Here is an 18001-nt window from a genome sequence, read left to right on the forward strand (position 1 = left end):
GACATCAGAAAATTCACACAGTGGAGAAACCATATGAATCTAGTGAGTGTGAAAGTGTATTTTCACATAACTCAAGCCTCACAGAGTCTCAAAATTAACACATGAAATAAATTTTTGGATGCAATATTTTGCCAAGTGTTATACTGCAATGGACATCAAATCCACAGAAATGAAAAGCAAGTATTCACTGCAATGACTGAAAAATTCTTCCTCAGCAATTGCTCTTCAGCATATTTTAAGGAAATCAGAGATGCAAAAGCATATAAATATAGAAAAAATTCATTATCATAGATCAGCTATCACCATATACCAGAGAACTGATATGGAGGGAAAACCCTATGAAAGCATTAGCAAGACACATAGAAAACAATGTAAAAGTGTAATGAATCTGGGGAACTCTGTATTGAATGTCACACCTCAGCAAGTACTAAGAAATTCACATGAGAGAGTAACATTGTATATCAGAATCATACAATTTTCTTAGAACCTAACTTCTCTTTGACATGCACACTGCACCTGGTTTCCCATTGTTGAGTGGAAAAATGTAAATGAGCTCTGATTTCACATTTTAATTTTGATAACAAATAAACATGAATTCTTTAACACTCTTGTGTTTGAAATGTGATCTTTATCATTTACAATGTTATTAAATGATGTTGCCATTTTTCTGTCTTTCCAAACACTAGTCTACTACAGACTAGTAATGTAACCACAGGCATTTCTATTAACTCATTTGATGACTACAAAACAAAACACTCACTTTGAGTGATGGACCTTTTGTCCAGATGGGTCAGTGACACTTGTGACATCTGTAGTCTTGACAATCACTTATTTGCCTCTCTGAAGGCCTTCTAATTTTGCTCAGATTACTATATCTGTGTATCAGTTGCAGAGAAGACGCTGTCAGTGTTTGGGTGACATATGGCCCACAAAAGTCTCCCTGAGATTAGCCTGTGTTTATTTTTTAAAAAAATTTACAGCTAGCAATGTGTCATACATGGTTAAATCTGTTACCTGTGCTATGAGCATCCCATGTAAGCTCCTGTTCAATTCCTCACTGTTCTACTTCTGATCCAGATCCCTGATAATGCATTTGGGGAACCAAGTGCTGATCCTATCACACACACTAGATTCAAGGGTGGGGTACCAAACTCTTGCATTTGGCCTATCCCAATTCTATCCATTGTGATTATTTTGGGAGTGAGCCAGAAAACAGAATCACTTTCTACTTTGTCTCTGTCTCTCTCTGCCTCTCTCTCTCTGTCTCTCTCTCTCTGTGTGTGTGTGTGTGTGTAGGTCTATATATTTTTCAAATAATCAAATCAATGTTTTTTAAAAAAATTGTCTCTAAAGGAAAAGTGAGAGTGGAAAATAAATACACATATATATCATCCCTCCAGTGTTTCACTCCCCAGATGGCTGCAAAAACCAGATCTCCACCAGACCAAAGCCAGGATTCCTGATTTCCATCTGTGTCTTTGACACAATTGTTATTAGAACAATTATGTGATATCTTTCCCAGGTACATTTGTAGGGATCAGGCTCATGAAGCCCATTAGCACTCTGATATGGGATTCCAGTATGCATTCTAAGTAGGAGCTTATTTTTTTTTTGGTTATAATTCCGACCCCATCAGTATTTACTTTCACTTTTGTTCCTTGGACAATTTTCTTTCCACCTTATTGTAGTGATTTACTCCTTTTTTGTAACTAAATTCTGACTTGATTGGATTCATTTGGCATGTTTCTGACCTGTTTTATTTCGATGAATTCCTTGGAAATGATACACACAGTTAGTAGCACCACGAACAGAGGACTTCCATACTTGCATTGCAGCTCCACATTACTCAAACTCCAGCCCTTCATTGCATCTCCCAGGATTATGCCAGCAAGAACTACCTAACACTGCTACAGAGTCATCTCATCCATCAGAAATCTAAGCCTTCCCCTCATAACCAAATGCCATAACAATTTGCAGAATTCATCATGTGTGTGCTAGTCACAGATACATAAGATGCCATGATATTACTGAGAATTTGAAAAAAATGAGGGAACTGAAAAAGCATCCATACATTGATTGAGGATTCTTTTTATTACCATTGCCCCTCTTACAGCTAGACATTTCTATTTCTTCTAATGTCTACCTCCAATTTTTTATTCTAATGGCCCATTGATCCATAATCCAGTGACATTCTGATTATTGGGAAGAAGTCAAAACAATCTGAAATCTGCTGTGGACATTGGTGATGTCTTAAGTAAAATGTCAGACTTATTTTGTTTCTGCCATAATTATTAGTTGAATCCTAAACTCTTGCAGAGGGGAGGTAACATATGGAACTACTACTAGGAGTAAATCACATGTAGATACGATGTGTGCCAGATGAAGGGAAGAAAAACACACCATGGAAAAATCATTAAGACCTTTTTACTCCTGCCACAAGAGATCTTTTCATCTACCACTTCTGGTGCCAGGCCTCATAGTTCCACCCATTGATTGTGCTGTGGTGTGGTAAGGCATTGTTTCGTGCATCCCGTATGTGTGTGAGTTATTGTCCGTGCTTGAATCCCCAAACATGTAAGCATGGTGAGGATCACAAGCTCCTGAATCTATCACTTCCTCAAACATACTAGCACAACAGAGGGAGCCTGAAACCTGTCTCCTGCTTCTGAATATGCAGGCCCTCTAGGGTATTTGGATTCTGACCTCTTGTCTCATGGGACATGCTGGCATCTGGACGCCAATCACCATAACCATTCATGGGGGGCTCTGTATAGTGGGCCTGGATCAACAATGTCAGGGCACTGTAGCACACTCTGTTCCCCAGACATGTCTCAGTTTGTGTTTCATTATTTCCTTTGCCACTTAATTACTGTAGCCCCTGCTCTGTTCCTACCACACCTCTTGTCTCAGCCCTATGCTGTTGGTCTGAGGCACAAGGCTTTGCAGACAATTGCTTACCAACATTTGAACAAACATGGGTGGTGACTAGTCACTGTCTCTCACCTTGGGTATTGTATGAGGTACATCCTTTCAAGAGAGTTGTTTAACAGCACACCCCTGGGGCATGTTAATGGCTACCGGAAGTTGGGAAGCAGCTGAAATAACTGCTAAGATTCCCACTGAGTTCATTCATAATTAACACCTGGAGCATTACATTATTTCCCACCACTGGGATAAGTCAGCCCTGGAAACCTTTGGATACCAATCTGTGCCTCAACCCTGCAACTTCCAACCACAAAAATAGATAATTTTGTATATGAAAATTGTCAGCTTACTTGTGGGTGTTAAAGTCTTCAAACTGGCCTCCAACACAATGCTATAACCAAGACTCTGCACATCCATTTGAGAGAGTTATAGGATCATCTACCCTGCATGACTATCCTTGGTCCCATAATGGAAATTCCTTCCAGCAGAGGAATCATTTCCCATTGAATCTTTCTCAGTCAGCAAAAGTTCCAAATATCAAAGAGAATCAACCAATGATGGAGGAGGGTAGTGTGCATTTGGGCATAGTTGTCCCTTGCTCACAAGAGAGTGATGCCACTACATAACTTTTAGTTGCATCTCAGTTTATGAGGATGAAAACTTCATAAATAAGAGGACAGGGTGTATTTTGGAGTATTGGATGATTTGACACACTCTTCATGGTGTTAAAATAATGCATTAGACTTCACAGATCTTATCCTATGTTTCTTCTCTGAATTTTGATGCAGAAACTGTATTCCTTGGCAGCCCAGCTAGAGCAGGAAGCACCAATGGAGATGGGTATTTAAGTCTACAAGGATGTGCATGAGAGAAACACCACATTACATTCCAATGACCTCCAGTTAGATGCATAGATAATATGCATCAGTCCCTATTAGATCAACATGATCTTTTTATAATGTAATTTCGCTTTTAATCACACCCTAATGTTCCCATCTTCTCTTGTGATTTTTCCATAATCCATTTAACATTTAAGAACATGATGCTTATTTTCCACATATTTTTCTATTTCTTAATTATCCTTCTGTTTTTGGTTTTCTAGATTTAAAAAATATGAATAATTTTAAGGGTTTTGATTTTATTTTTTGAAAGAGTTACACACACACACAGAGAGAGAGATAGAGAGAGAGAGAGAGAGAGAGAGAGAGAGAGGTCTTCCATCCACTGGTTTGCTCCGTAATTGGCTGCAACAGCTAGAGCTGTGTCATTCTGAAGTCAGGAGACTGGAGCTTTTTCCAGGTATCTCATGAATGTACAGGAGCACAAGGTCTCAGGCCATCTTCTACTGCTTTTCCAGGCCAAAACAGAGATCTGGATTAGAAATTGAGCAGCTGGAACTCTAACTGGCACCCGTATGGGATGCTGGAAATTGAGGTGGCAGCTTTACCCACTATGCCAATGTGCTGGCCCCTATAAATACTTAATTGAAAACCTGAGAGGGAGGTAGGGGGAAGGAGGTAGGAAAAGATAAAGATAAAAAAAGGAGAAGGAGAGAGAGGTTTTGCCCAGCTAATGATTTGATCTTTGGGATATCTACCACAGGTGAGGTTGGTCTGGGAAAACTTCAAATCCAGAAATTTATTCCATTTCCCTCACATGGCAGAGACCAGGCTACTTGAGACATTACCTGCTTCCTCTCAACACTCACCTTAACAGGACGGCAATAGAGCCAAGACTTGAACTCTGCCACTCTGGTTTCTACTTAGGCATACCAAGAATTTTCATAAAAACAGGCCAAATGTTCACACTTCTGTTCAGAAAATATTTTCAATTATTTTAGTCATTGAAAAGTATGCCATATATGACCTAGCATATTGTTTCCTGTGAAAAATGTTGCATGCATATTTGAATAGAATGCTTGTTTTCTTGAATGGTGTGATATTGGTCAATTAACTGTGTTGTTTTATATTTTCAAGTTTTCATTATCCTATTCAGTATTTTTCATAGTTATTCTGTTCATTATTGAAGGTAGGATATTGGCATCTCCAAATACTGTTTCTGAAGAATTTTTCTCCTCTTTTCATATAAAGCTGAGCATTTCTGTTAAGGAAATATACATATATATGTATATAATATATATAATTTTATCTAAAAATTTGTTATTATGAAGTGTCCCTTATATATCTGTAGTAACACCACTGATTTTAAAGTTATTGGGTCCATTGTTAAAGTGGGTATTCTTTATGACCATCTCTTACATTTTTGTATATTTGCTTTATCTTTTTATTTTTCAGCACTTTGCATTTTTTTCAAATTTTATTCTCCAGGGCAGAGTATATGATGTGATCTTATTATTTGAAACCCACACGAAGCTCTCTGATTTTTATAAGATTTCTGTCTTTATTTAAAAGGCACAGTAAGATATAAATAGGGAGGGAAACAGAGTTTTTTTTTTTAAATACATGACTTCACTTCTCAAATGCTCACAAAATTTAAGACATATCACACAAAATCAGGACCCAGGAATTCCTTCCAAGACTCTCACATGGGTAATAGCTATGCAAACACTTTGGCCATCATCCATTGCCTATCAGGCACATTAGCAGGAAGGTTCATCAAAGATGCAGAATTACCACTAGAACTCAAACCAAACAGTAGCATATGGGATTCAGATATCTCAAGCACTGAATTAAACTGCTATGACAAAATGGTCACCACAATTGGAGTCTTTTTTTAAAAAAGTATAGTAGTTACACACAGTTGGAGACAAGATGAGATTATGTTAGATAAAGAAGCCTATTTATAAATTTAGTCAACATACATAATTGAACTTCATCAGAAAACTTCAATAGAAAAAACTTAAAACCACTTGTAATGCCACTTTTAGAAAAAAAAACATTTTCCCAGGACATTATCCAAGTGTAACCTAACCAGATATCATCTGAATGTTAGAGATCCAGTAACCTTGATATTTGTGCTCTTGTGAAGCAGTAACTTTATGCAAAGGTCTATAATCGAAACTCAAATTGAAAATGAATGACCATTTGCATTTTTAGTCTTCCCTAGAGTTGAAAAAACTTAACTACAAGACCAACCAAAACACAATGCAAAGATACATTAACTAGTTTAGTATGTTAGTAGAAGATGATGCTGAAGTGAATATCTTGTGTATTATTCTATAAATGTTATAAATAATATGTCAGTTAGTGTTGCCTTAACAGGTAGAGTGTTATTTGATAGAATAAGTACTTAGGCAATGTATAATGCACAGAACATTTTGCTACTATGAAAACAAGTACAGTGTAGGTAGAAGAAAACCAATCAGACTCTACATTACAAAAATCTATGTGAAGACTCATCATCATTTGTGAATATAAAATATTAATATAAAATGCTAACATAATATATGAGAGTTATTAGTGCACATAATATTTTTTTATTTAACAAAACGATAAATTACACAATGATTAAGAGCTGTAGTGTCATTACTAAAAAACTACATATTCTGTCATACAGTTTTATCATCAGACTTAGCAGCCTCAACCGTTAAACAATTGAACAAATCCATAAGCAGTTTTATTAGAAAAGGATAAGTACATATTTATTTATCAATTCCAGTAAGTTGATAGTCAACAAACATGTCATTAACATGCAGAAATAAGCATCATGAAGAGCAGGAAATATCATATATCCCTTGTGCATATGAATAACTTTTTACTCTTGAGCAATACTGCTCATATCACAATGCGATACCAATCAAAATACCAAAGACATTCTTCTCAGATCTGGAAAACATGATGCTGAAATTCATATGGAGACACAGGAGACCTCAAAAGGCTAAAGCAATCATGTACAACAAAAACAAAGTGAGAGGCATCACAAAACCAGATTTTAGGACATACACAGGGCAGTTGTAATCAAAACAGCATGGTACAGAAACAGATGGATAGAACAATGGAGCAGAATAGAAACACCAGAAATCAACCCAAACATCTACAGCCAACTTATATTTGATCAAGGATCTAAAACCAATTCCTCGAGCAAGGACAAAACTTTTCAACAAATGGTGATGAGAAAACTGGATTTCCACATGCAAAAAATGAAGCAAGACACCTACGTTACACCTTACACAAAAATCCACACAACATGGATTAAAGATCTAAATCTATGACCCAACACCATCAAATTATTATAGAAAATTGGAGAAACCCTGCAAAATTTAGGCACTGGCAAAGACTTCTTGGAAAAGACCCTGGAGGCACAGGTAGTCAAAGCAAAATTAACTATTGGGATTGCTTCAAATTGAGAAGTTTCTGTATTGCTAAAGAAACAGGATAGTCAAGAGGCAACTAACCGGATGGGAAAAATATTTGCAAACTATGCTACAGGTAAAGGATTAATAGCCAGAATCTACAAAGAGATCAAGAAACTCCACAACAACAAAACAAACAACCCACTCAAGAGATGGGCCAAAGACCTCAACAGACATCTTTCCAAAGAGGAAATCCAAATGGCCAACAGACACATGAAAAAATGTTCAAGATCACTAGCAATCAAGGAAATGCAAATCAAAACCTCACCCCAGTTAGAATGGCTCACATTCAGAAATCTGAATGAGTAAGTTTAATATCCCATAATTGACAAAAATGATTGAATATTGGATAGTTATGTCCCACATCATTGGTCAGTTTTGGTAACAAAGTGATACACATAAAGCGTTTGACATAATTCCATCTTGTTCGATATTTTTCAAATGGTTTGAAAAGTATTGCACTTATTTCTTCTGAATATTTTCTATAATTCAGTAGTAAAAACCTCAGGTCCCAGTCATTTCCAGGAAGAAAGATGTTGGATTTATGCTTCCATTTCATTACTTTTTATGAATCTGTTTAGATTGCCTATACTTTTCTGTCTTAATATTTGTAGGTTATATGTTTCCAGGAATTTATCCATTTCTTAATGGTTTTCCAGTTTATTAGCATATAGTTCTAAGTGTTTCTTATGATCCTTTGCATTTCTGTGCTTTCAGTTGTAATGTCTTCTTTTTCAACTCCAATATAACTTATTTGAGTTTTGCCTCACGTTTTCTTGTTAGTCTGGCTAGAGGTTTATCTATTTTGTTTAACTTTTCATTGAAGTTTTGATGGAAGAAAAGTGGAAGGACTTTATTCCTAGAGTATAGTTACAGAGAAGTTTGCAGTGGAAAATCTACATAAAGGAGAGAGACACTGTGGAGCAGTGTGGATGGTACAAATTTGCAGCAATGAGTTGAGACACCACTGTTGACTCTTTCAGCCTGTGGAAAGGGGAGATGCCGTCTTCTTATAGCAAGTTGAGAGGTGCATGAGGCAGAAGGTGTCACTTGTGATATTATCTGAGTAACAACTGACAGACTGACTTTGGGTTCAACTTGGAAGACAAACAGGAGTCCGGATGGCCAGATAACTGCAAGAAGGGAGAGCACAGAGCTCTGTTTCCCTCACCCATTAGGGAAGCTTAGAAAAGCAAATATAAAGAATAAAGATATTCAATCATGGCATCAATGAAAAATGCTATCAAAAGCTAGAGGTATAGAAGGTAAATCAAACTGAATTATTAGAAAAGACTTAATATATCAAATAGAAAATAGAGTAGGAAGCCTTACCAGAACATTAGGTATGGGAAAAGAAAGAATATTCAAGTTAGAAGACAAATCTGAGGGGGCGGAGCCAAGATGGCGGATAGTGAGGATGTGCGCCTTTAGTTTGGGAGAATAAAGTTTCATAAAAGTGGAATTACTGTAGCCTCAGGAAAAGACTCAAGAAAAAACCTGCGGAGGAAACGCTTCCGGATTTTGTGGATGGGACACAGAGGACTTACAGGGAGCCCACCGCGTGGAAAACCAACCAACACGAGCCGAGCGGCGGGAGAGGAGCCAGAGCCACAGATTCTCGCCAGCGCGGGAACCGAGGAGGGGGACCCAAAGAACTCTACTAAGAGACTACTGGAACTCATCGAAGAGTTTGGCAAAGTAGCAGGATATAAAATCAATCCACAAAAATCAAGAGCCTTTGTATACACAGACAATGCCACGGCCGAGGAAGAACTTCTAAGATCTATCCTATTCACAATAGCTACAAAAACAATCAAATACCTTGGAATAAACTTAACCAAGGACGTTAAAGATCTCTACGATGAAAACTACAAAACCTTAAAGAAAGAAATAGAAGAGGATACCAAAAAATGGAGAAATCTTCCATGCTCATGGATTGGAAGAATCAATATCATCAAAATGTCTATTCTCCCAAGAGCAATTTATACATTCAATGCAATACCAATCAAGATACCGAAGACATTCTTCTCAGATCTGGAAAAAATAATGTTGAAATTCATATGGAGACACAGAAGACCTCGAATAGCCAAAGCAATCTTGTACAACAAAAACAAAGCCGGAGGCATCACAATCCCAGATTTCAGGGCATACTACAGGGCAGTTGTCATCAAAACAGCATGGTACTGGTACAGAAACAGATGGATAGACCAATGGAACAGAATAGAAACACCAGAAATCAATCCAAACATCGACAGCCAACTTATATTTGATCAAAGATCCAAAACTAATCCCTGGAATAAGGACAGTCTATTCAATAAATGGTGCTGGGAAAATTGGATTTCCATGTGCAGAAGCTTGAAGCAAGACCCATACCTTTCACCTTACACAAAAATTCACTCAACGTGGATTAAAGACATAAATCTACGACCCGAAACCATCAAATTATTAGAGAGCATTGGAGAAACCCTGTAAGATATAGGTACAGGAAAAGGTTTCTTGGAAAAGACCCCAGGAGCACAGGCAGTCAAAACCAAAATTAACATTTGGGATTGCATCAAATTGAGAAGTTTCTGTACTTCAAAAGAAACAGTCAGGAAAGTGAAGAGGCAACCGACAGAATGGGAAAAAATATTTGCAAACTATACTACAGATAAAGGGTTGATAACCAGAATCTACATAGAAATCAAGAAAATCCACAACAACAGAACAACCCACCCACTGAAGAGATGGGCCAAGGACCTCAATAGTCATTTTTCAAAAGAGGAAATGCAAATGGCCAACAGACACATGAAAAAATGTTCAAGATCACTAGCAATCAGAGAAATGCAAATCAAAACCACAATGAGGTTTCACCTCACCCCGGTGAGAATGGCTCACATCCAGAAATCTACCAACAATAGATGCTCGAGAAGATGTGGGGAAAAAGGGACACTAACCCACTGTTGGTGGGAATGCAAACTGGTTAGGCCACTATGGAATTCAGTCTGGAGATTCCTCAGAACCCTGAACATAACCCTACCATACAACCCAGCCATCCCACTCCTTGGAATTTACCCAAAGGAAATTAATTTGGCTAATAAAAAGGCCATCTGCACATTAATGTTTATTGCAGCCCAATTCACAATAGCTAAGACCTGGAACCAACCCAAATGCCCATCAACAGTAGACTGGATAAGGAAATTATGGGACATGTACTCCATAGAATACTATGCAGCAGTAAGGAACAATGAAACCCAGGCATTTGCAACAAGATGGATGAATCTGGAAAACATCATGCTGAGTGAATTAAGCCAGTCCCAAAGAGACAAATATCATTTGTTTTCCCATATCGGCGACAACTGAGCACCAAAGGGGAAACCTGTTAAGTGAAATGGACACTATAAGAAACAATGACCTGATCAGCTTTTGTCCTGACTCTAGATGTACAATGTAATACTTTATCCTTTTTAGTATTTGTTGTTGTTGTTGTTGTTGTTCTAGTACTAGTGGTTGAACTCTGTAATTAATACACAATTATTCTTAGGTGTTTAAATTTTAACTGAAAAGTGATCCCTGTTAAATTTCAGAGTGGGAAAAGAGAGGGAGGAGATGCACAGTTTGGGACATGCACAATCAGTCTTGCCCCAAATGATGGAGTTAGAAATGTGCCAGGGGATTCCAACACAATCCCATCAAGGAGGCATGTACCAATGCCGTCTCACTAGTCCAAGTGATCAATTTCAGTTCACATTCGATGGCTTGGATAGGTCTAAGAAACAAAGGGATCACACAAACAAGACTACTGTCTGCTAATACTAACTGATAGGATCAAGTAGGGAGAGAAGGATCCAGCATGGGAAGTGGGATACACAGCAGACTCATAGAATGGCAGATGTCCTAGATGACACTCTGGCCTCAGAATCAGCCCTTAAGGCCTTCGAATCTGGCTGAAGAGCCCATGAGAGCATTGTAGGCATGGAAAGCCAAGATACCATGGAAAAGAAAAAAAGAAGAAGACCTAAATGAAAGATCTCTGTGAGTGAGATCCCAGTGGAAAGAACGGGGCCATCAAAGAAGGAGGAACTTTTCTCTGAAGGGAGGAGTGAACTTCCACATTGACTGTGACCCTATCGGGATAAGATCAAAGTCAGCGAACTCTAAAGGCTTCCATAGCCCTGGCAACTCATGACTAGAGCCTAGGAAGATTACTGACGCCATGAACAAGAGTGTCAAATTGTTAAGTCAGCAACAGGAGTCACTGTGTACTTACATCCCATGTGGGATCTGTCCTTAATATGTTATCTAATGTGCAGTGATGCCATAACTAGAACTGAAACAGTATTTTTACACTTTGTGTTTCTGCGTGGGTACAAACTGATGAGATCTTTACTAATTATATACTGAATCAATCTCCTGTATATAAAGATAATTGGAAATGAAAAAAAAAAAACCTGGTGTTAAATTGGAAATGGCATAGAAAATTAATTAATTTTTTAAAAAATAATATGTAAGATCTCTGCCTTTAATGTGCTGTACACTCTTATTTAATGCTATAACTAGTACTCCAACAGTATTTTTTTTTTCACTTTGTGTTGCTATATGGTGGCAAACTGTTGAAATCGATACCTAATTTATACTAAACTGATATTTTGTATATAAAGAGAATTGAAAATGAATCATGACGTGATTGGAAGGGGAGAGGGAGCGGGAAAGGGGAGGGTTGTGGGTGGGAGGGAAGTTTTGGGAGAGGGAAGCCATTGTAACCCATGAGCTGTACTTTGGAAATTTATATTCATTAAATAAAAGTTAAAAAAAAGAAATTAAACTAAATACCACTTAAAAAAAAAAGAAGACAAATCTTTGGAAATATATCTGCCAGATGAAAAGAGAAGGCAAAATTAGAAACAGTGAACTACCATTTGGGATTTATGTGATACTATCAAATGTTGAAATATGTGTGCCTAGAAGTACTTGAAGGTGTGAAAGGATAGAATGGAATAGAATGCCGGGGTCCACTGCCGGGTGCAGGGGCGAGAGACGAGTGTCCTTATCCTAGGGATTGAGGCTCGGGGCCTGTGAGCCGGTTGGAGTCTCGGCGGCGGGAACGATCGAGCCGAGCCGAGGGAGACATGTTGCTCTTCGTGGAGCAGGTAACATCTAAAGGAACTGGTTTAAATCCCAATGCCAAAGTATGGCAAGAAATTCCTCCTGGAAATCCTGATGCCACTCCTGTAACTCATGGAACTGAAGGTTCTTGGCCTGATAGAGCAGCCACATCAGGGTCCCCTCCTGAAGGAAATACAGAGCTTTCAGAAGATATGTGTAAGGAATATGAAGTAATGTATTCTTCATCTTGTGAAACCACAAGAAATTCTACAGGCATTGAAGAGTCCACTGATGGAATGATTTTAGGACCAGAAGATCTGAGTTACCAAATATATGATGTTTCTGAGGAAGGCAATTCAGCAATTTCCACAGAAGAGCTAAAAGAATGTCTGAGGAAACAATTAGAATTCTGTTTCTCACGAGAAAATTTGTCAAAGGATCTTTACTTGATATCTCAGATGGATAGTGATCAATTTGTCCCAATTTGGACATGGAAGAAATAAAAAAGCTGACCACAGACCCAGATTTAATTCTTGAAGTATTGAGATCTTCTCCCATGGTTCAAGTTGATGAGAAGGGCGAGAAAGTGAAACCAAGTCATAAGCGCTGTATTGTGATCCTCAGAGAGATTCCTGAAACAACACCAGTAGAGGAAGTGAAAGCTCTGTTCAAAAATGAAAACTGTCCCAAATTGATAAGCTGTGAATTTGCACACAATAGCAACTGGTATATCACCTTCCAGTCAGACACAGATGCACAGCAGGCTTTTAAATACTTAAGAGAAGAAGTTAAAACTTTTCAGGGCAAGCCAATCATGGCAAGGATAAAAGCCATCAATACTTTTTTTGCAAAGAATGGTTATCGATTAATGGATGCTAGTATGTATAATCAGCCCATTCAAACTCAAGCACAATATGCCTCACCAGTCTTTATGCAGCCTGTATATAATCCTCACCAGCAGTACTCAGTCTACAGTATTGTGCCTCAGTCTTGGTCTCCAAATCCTGCACCTTACTTTGAAACACCACTGGCTCCCTTTCCCAATGGTAGTTTTATGAATGGCTTTAATTCACCAGGATCTTTTAAAACAAATGCTGCTGCTATGAATATGGGTCAACCATTCCAAAAAAATCGTGTGAAGCCTCATTTTAGGTCATCTAGTGGTTCAGAACACTCAACAGATGGCTCTGTGTCATTGGGGGATGGACCATTGAACAGGTCTAGTTCAAGGAACTTTACAACTGAACGGCCTACCCCTGTAGTAACAGGGCACCAGGAGCAAACTTTCCTTCCAAAGGAGGCTCCCACTTTGCAGGTGAAACAGAATGGGGACTTTGGTAGAGGCAGGAGAACACTTTTCAGAGGTCGGAGACAACGAGAAGAAGACAGGATCCCAAGACCCCATTCCTCCAGCACGGAAGCAAAGCCTCCCACACCGAAATTTGACTTACTAGCCTCAAATTTCCCTCCTTTACCTGGAAGTTCATCAAGAATGTCAGGTGAACTTGTTTTGGAGAATAGGATGTCTGATGTCGTTAAAGGTGTCTACAAAGAAAAGGATAATGACGACTTGAGAGTGAGTTGCCCAGTGCCTGCAGAAGATGAGCAGACAGACTGCACTCCTGCCCAGCAGCTCAGTAGGAATCCAGTCCTCCGAGTACAGCTGAGCCTCCTGTGTTAAGCACAACTCAGAAAGAAAAAGGATCTAATAGAAGACTCCACTGTTCAGAAGGATGTTGTCAACCAGACAAATATACCAGGTTCTTCCCCAAGTACTGCAAAGCCATCCAGGGCAAATGCTTCTTCACCTTGTAGCAGTAACATAAATTCAGCTGTCACTGTGGCTCTACAGGAACCCCGAAAATTAAGTTATGCTGAAGTGTGCCAGAAGCCCCCTAAAGAGCCATCTCCAGTTCTTGTGCAGCCACTACGGGAACTTCGCTCCAATGTGGTATCTCCACCAAAAATGAAGAGAATGGAGCTCCTGAGAAGTCTGTTGAGAAAGCACATGAAAAACCAGAAGCGAGGGCTAGTAAGGATTATTCTGGCTTCCGAGGCAATACCATTCCCAAGGGAACAGCTGGAAAAATCAGGGAACAGAGACTCCAGTTTAGCCATAGGGCTATACCTCAGGGAGTGACTCGATGTAATGGTAAAGAGCAATATGTGCCACCCAGATCACCAAAGTAAAAAAAAAAAAGAAAAAGAAAAAGAAACAAAACAGAAAAACAAGAAACTATTTGGAAACTTCTCTCTCTTCCCATTAAACTTGAGCCGGATATTTTGAACTGTTTTGGAGGGGAGGGGGGAGACAAGAAGGAAACAAGAGAAAGAATGTCCTTAAATCATTGTGGATTTTGGAGTTGTGAGCAGTAGAATCCCAAAATTCATCTCTAAAATGATTTTAAAATGCTGGAGGATTCCAATCAGTATAAATATAAATATATATATAGAGAGAGAGATAGATATATATACGCATATAAAAATATAATTTTTCTATTTTTGTTTTTGATTTTAATTTGCAGAGATTTTCTGCCTGGAATCAATTTTGAGGGTTCAGATTCAGCTTGGAAAAAAAAAAAAAAAACATTGTACATCCTTCGGTATAGGAGTTGAGGGAGTGAGAGAAAATATTTTTTGAAGAAGTGTTTCTGTAAAATTAGAAATTACTTTTTTTAATCTATTTAAAGTTTGGCTTGAAGAATGCCATCTCTGACTCTATGGCCTTGTGTTGCAAAGCAGATCAGTGGCTGGGGTGCCTGTTGTGGGTGTGAGTGTGTGCAAGATTGATTTAAGCCAAATCTGTTGTCATGTTCATAAATGATTTGAAAATTGAATGTAATACTTGAGTAGATTTTTTAGTTTGAAAAATTTAGTTTGTCTTTTTGACCTTACTAATATTTCTTTCAACAAGTTGTTAAGCTCTGATTGTACTTGGAGATGTGACTACCAATCAGTTTGATACTCAAGGAAAGAGTGGGGATTATTTTTTTTCTTTTTTTTTTTTTGACAGGCAGAGTGGACAGTGAGAGAGAGAGACAGAGAGAAAGGTCTTCCTTTTGCCGTTGGTTCACCCTCCAATGGCTGCCGCGGTAGCGCGCTGCGGCCGGTGCACCATGCTGTTCTGATGGCAGGAGCCAGTTGCTTCTCCTGGTCTCCCATGGGGTGCAGGACCCAAGGACTTGGGACATCCTCCACTGCACTCCCTAGCCACAGCAGAGAGCTGGCCTGGAAGAGGGGCAACCGGGACAGGATCGGTGCCCCGACCGGGACTAGAACCCGGTGTGCCGGCGCCACAAGGCAGAGGATTAGCCTAGTGAGCCGCGGCGCCGGCATGTGGGGATTATTTTAAAATGGAAAATTTCATCTTCGATCTGAGTGGACGTGTCAGGTGGACTGAAGACATTTGAACTGTTCTGTGGTTTTTCTTTTCCTCTTAAAATGAGAAACAAAAAAAAAAATTGCTATTCTGTATTCTTTGCCTACCCCAAAAAACAAAATAACTAACCACTTACTGAATTGTATGTTTCTATCTACTTTGACCAGTCTAGTCAAATCATATAACTGTTATACATTTCAGAATTCCATGTTGAAGTATTTTTCTCTTCTGTTCACATATTTAGAATTTTAGGTTCTAGAGTGATAAGGGCAGATTGACCCTACAGTAATTTATTTGTGTTAGTGTTAAAGGTGAAAGAAGCATTATAACTGACTTTTCAAAGTGTTAAATAGTGTAGTAGAAGAGAATTTTTTTAAAGGCTTAATTTGAGGAGAACTTTTTTCTGTTTACACTCTATTTGCCACCTTCTTTCCCTCCCTCTAAAAAAAAAACAAACACACACAGTTTGGAATTCACTCGGACAGAACATGCAAGTCATGAAATTTTTGAGTTACGAAAGGTGGTTGAGCAAAATTAATGCATAATTCTCAGACAATAAAGTTGTAGCTCTCAGATAGGCAAGTTTACATGCTGGTATTTAGAAAATAGCTAAAATATTAAAAACCATGTTGCATTAATCTGTTTTAAGTCACACCATGTTCAGAGTTCTATGTAAGATGGAATTTTGTTTTTCATTTTAGGGGATAGTTTGGAATAGTAGTAACTATCTCTTAGTGAGTTACATATGTACAAATGGAAACTGTAAATTGTGAACACTGGAAAGTACCATTGTGACATAGCATAAACATCTTAGTAATATATTAATGAATGTAAATGGAGGTTAAAATTACGTTACTGTGAAACTCATCTTCCAGCTCTATGCTTTGGAGATCTGTATTATTGGGTAACTAACTGTTAAGAGCTTTGAAAACTCTGCACATTTCTTTACAGGCTAGAATTTTTATTTCTTTGTAACTTATTCAGCTTGGCAGTTGCTTTTGATTTGGTGGGTTGATAACATGGTATAATATATTTACAAAGTTTGAAACTATTCATTTCTATACACTATTTGTTTTTAGTCATCTACTAAATGAAACATACAATACTACCTGTGCTGAAATTTGGGGGAAGTTTAGGTCCTTCACAAAAAAAGCTATTATTGATCATTGACTACACCTATGAAAAAAGTGCTTATTTTGGTTTACTTAGATAATGCTCGACTGGTGGAAATGAGAAACATTAGAAGTGTTAACACCCTGTGAATGCATTGGATTTAAGAGAATAAACTTTTTTTAAACTTTAAAAAAAAAAGAATGGAATAGAATGCCTAGTCAGTAGAATAATAACAGATCATTTCCCTTAATTGGAAAAAGGGACAACCAAGTAGAGGAAGCACATAGAAATCCTCATAGAGATGATCAGAAACATTCCTCACAATGACCCAGTATAGTCAAACTTTCAAGTAAATAAATGTGAAGATTCTTAAATGCACATGAGAGAAATATTACATTACCTACAGAGCATCTCCAATTACATTAATCATTGATTTCTCATCAGAAATCCTAAAGGCTAGAAATAATGGAGAGATATAGTCAAAGTGAAAAAAAAAGCAAAAAGCACTACTGTCAACCCAGTGCACTGTACCAAAAACCTCTCATTTATAAATGAAGGTGAATTTCTTGAGTACCAAAAAATTCAATAGTAAATTAACAATCTAGTTAAGAAATGGACAAAGGGCATGAACAGAATTTTTTTCCAGAATTTGAATTCGAACGGCCAGCAGACAGTTGAAAAAGTTATCAGGATGGCTATCCATCATTGAAATGCCAATCAAAATAACAATGAGTTTTCATTTCACCCCAGTTAGAATGGCTCCCAGGCAATAATCAACAAAAAACACATGGTGACAAGGATGTAGTCAAAAAGATACCTTAATCTGGCCGGTGCCGCGGCTCACTAGGCTAATCCTCTGCCTTGCGGCGCTGGCACACCGGGTTCTAGTCCCGGTTGGGGCACTGATCCTGTCCCAGTTGCTCCTCTTCCGGGCCAGCTCTCAGCTGTAGCCAGGGAGTGCAGTGGAGGATGGCCCAAGTGCTTGGGCCCTGCACCCCATGGGAGACCAGGATAAGCACCTGGCTCCTGCCATCAGAATGGCGCAGTGCACCAGCCACAGCGCGCCTACCGCGGTGGCCATTGGAGGGTGAACCAATGGCAAAGGAAGACCTTTCTCTCTGTCTCTCTCACTGTCCAGTCTGCCTGTCAAAAAAAAAAAGATACCTTAATCTACTGTTTGCGGTAAT

General features: G+C 38.4%; 2 pseudogenes; both read left to right on the top strand.

Annotated features, from left to right (window-relative positions):
• The window catches only part of LOC133755049 (zinc finger protein OZF-like), a 190659-nt pseudogene extending 189100 nt beyond the window's left edge, over positions 1 to 1559 (top strand).
• A 10671-nt stretch (positions 1560 to 12230) lies between these two features.
• On the top strand, positions 12231 to 15306 carry LOC133755334 (la-related protein 4-like; annotated as a pseudogene).
• The last annotated feature ends 2695 nt before the right edge of the window (positions 15307 to 18001 follow it).

The sequence above is a fragment of the Lepus europaeus genome, unplaced genomic scaffold (assembly GCF_033115175.1).
Source record: "Lepus europaeus isolate LE1 unplaced genomic scaffold, mLepTim1.pri SCAFFOLD_3_1, whole genome shotgun sequence".
Classification (NCBI taxonomy): domain Eukaryota; kingdom Metazoa; phylum Chordata; class Mammalia; order Lagomorpha; family Leporidae; genus Lepus; species Lepus europaeus.